The sequence below is a fragment of the Castor canadensis genome, chromosome 15 (assembly GCF_047511655.1).
Source record: "Castor canadensis chromosome 15, mCasCan1.hap1v2, whole genome shotgun sequence".
Taxonomy (NCBI): Eukaryota; Metazoa; Chordata; class Mammalia; order Rodentia; family Castoridae; genus Castor; species Castor canadensis.
In genome coordinates, this window is record NC_133400.1 from 93,651,539 (window position 1) to 93,654,231 (window position 2,693).

General features: G+C 31.9%; 1 non-coding gene across 1 annotated transcript; it reads left to right on the plus strand.

The window, feature by feature from the left end:
* The first annotated feature begins 992 nt into the window (after positions 1-992).
* LOC141417788 (U1 spliceosomal RNA) lies at positions 993-1,154 on the plus strand. The gene has a single exon (XR_012442415.1). It is a non-coding gene; the product is annotated as a U1 spliceosomal RNA (small nuclear RNA).
* The last annotated feature ends 1,539 nt before the right edge of the window (positions 1,155-2,693 follow it).

Consider the following 2,693-nt stretch of genomic DNA (forward strand, 5'->3'; position numbering starts at 1 on the left):
AATGATCTCTAATTAAAATCATACCTAGGTGGATGCATTGCTTGTGTTTTTACCTTAACTACAGGCTTTTGAAATTCTTCAATAGTATTCTGTGAACCATTTGATTTTAGTTCTGAGTAATGTTTCTATTATATGAATGTACCACAATTTGTTTATTTATTCAAAAGGTGATTCTCCATATTATGGCAATTACTATGAAAGCATATATTTCCTTTCTTATCATAATGTGAATTAATAATTAATATTAATTTCATTAAATATTTCATGTCATGATAGTAGAATTGTTGGGTCTTATGATCAGATTATATTTAGTTATATAAGAAACTGCCAAACTGATTTCAAAATTAGTTGTAGTCTTTTATACTTGCAACAACAATGTGTAAGGATAAAACAATGCCACTCCACAACACACATTTTGTTCAATTAAAGCATGTTACAATCATGCAAGACCCTGCACACCTGTAATACTAGCTGGTTGGAAGGTTGGAACAAGATTGCCAATTTGAGGCAAGCCCTGCAAAGTTATCAAGACCCTACCTCAAAAACAAAAACAAAATAAAATGGAACAAAAAAAAAAGGGACCAGGATGTAGCTCAAGTGGTACAGCAATTGTTCAGCAGAAGTCCCTGGGTTTGATTACTTGTACCAGAAAAAAATTATAATATCCCTGATATTTCTTCTTTCACCATTGGATTATGTAAAAAATATCACTTAATTTTCAAGTATTTGGATATTCTCAAAATACCTCTATGTTCCTGAATTTTCTTTTAATACTGCTGTGTTCATAAAACACACTTAGTAGAAATTTTGAAGACATTATAGCCATTGATATTTGTTTCATAGCCAGGAGTGCAGTGTATCTTAATGACTATTCCGTGTGTTCTTGGAAATTATGTGTATTCCTCTGTTAGGTGTGGTACTCAGCAAGCATCGACAAGATCAAAATTCAGTGTTTCTATGTCCTCATTTTTGTGTGTTTAATCATTCTGATTTTACTTACCTGGCAGGGGAGATAGCATGATCACGAAGTTGGTTTTCCCAGGGCGAGGTTTATCCATTGCACTTCAGATGTGCTGACCCCTGCGATTTCCTCAAATGTGGGAAACTCGACTGCATAATTTGTGGTAGTGGGGGACTGCATTCGCATTCTCCCCTGTTAAAAAAAAATCATTCTGTTTATGACTAACAGACGGATGTTAAACACCCCAGAAATAATTTTAGATTTGCCTATGTTGTTTTTCAGTTCTATCAGATTTACCTTGAAACTCTGTTATTAGTTGCACACACATTTGGGAATCAGATTTCTTCTTGATGAATTAACCACTTCATCTTTATATAATGTCTCTTTGTAGAGCTGGTAACATTGTTACGCCACCTACCTTAGAATTAACACAGTAACCTCAGCTTCCTTTGGACTAGTTTACTGAGAGTGCCTTGTCCCATTCTCTGAATTTTATCTTAAAATTTCATGTCTTTATATTTAAAATGTGTTTAGAAAGGCAGCCCACTGTTGTCTTTTTTATGTAATGTGAAAATCTCTGACTGCTTAGACCATTTACATTTAATTGTTGATCTGGTTTTATTTAAATGTATTACCTTATTAATTGTTTTCAACCTGCCTCATAATTCTTAAATCCTTTTGTCCTCTTTCTATGTATTGTCATGTGGTACTATGTATTATTCTACATTATCCCATTACTAATCTATCAATTGTACTTTCAATCTTTTATGTTTTCTAAGATCTGTATATGCTATTTAATTTTATTTTTCAGGATATACTTATTACTGTCTAAAGACAGTCAATTTAGAATCAGTAAATGAATAAATATAAATAAATTACAAATATTTCACTTATCAAAATCATATTTAGCCCACGACAAACCCCCGTCTATTCTCTGCATTGTATAAATATCAGTTAGAATCCTTTAATCATCAACTTATCTTATATTTCCTCAGGTCATTTTTTTCTCCCCTTTTTTATGTAAACCTAGCAGACACACACACAAACATGCACATACTTTTGCTTATGCTTGAATATATTTCTGAGATTTAAAAAATGATACTTCATTACTAACACATTCTTCAAATACCTAAGATTATAAGCACGTGATACAAATACATAATGCATATTACAAATATACAAATGTGAACACAGAAACTTACTACAATGATAAATTGGTTACTGATTCAGATATATAGCTGACAAGTTTAAATAACTTAAGAACTGTATCAAAATAAAGATTAAAATTACATATAACCTTACTTGATTCCTCTTAATAAGTCTTTCTGATCCTTGTCCTTAAATCTTGTCATGTATCAGCAAAGAAAAATGGTTTCTCTATTACAATTATTTCAGAAGTTGATGACTAAGAAATAATCTAAAACACAGGCCAAAAATGATTCTGAAAATTATTCCTATCTTGTCAAACAAATCTGAATTCTGAAACTGCATATGGAATTCCAGGACCACTGAATTATAAAAGGTGAAAGTCTTTATGTTACCTGTAAAACATAAAATTCCCTTTGTTTTGGTGAAAAGCTGAATTTGAGGTTTATATTTATTTTTGTTTGTTTGTTTTTGGTGGGGTTTTTTTATTCATTTATTCAGATGTGCATACATAGTTTGGATCATTTCTCCACCCTACCCCACCCTCTCCCTCCCTTCCCCCGTCAGTTCCAGGCAGGTCTTGTTC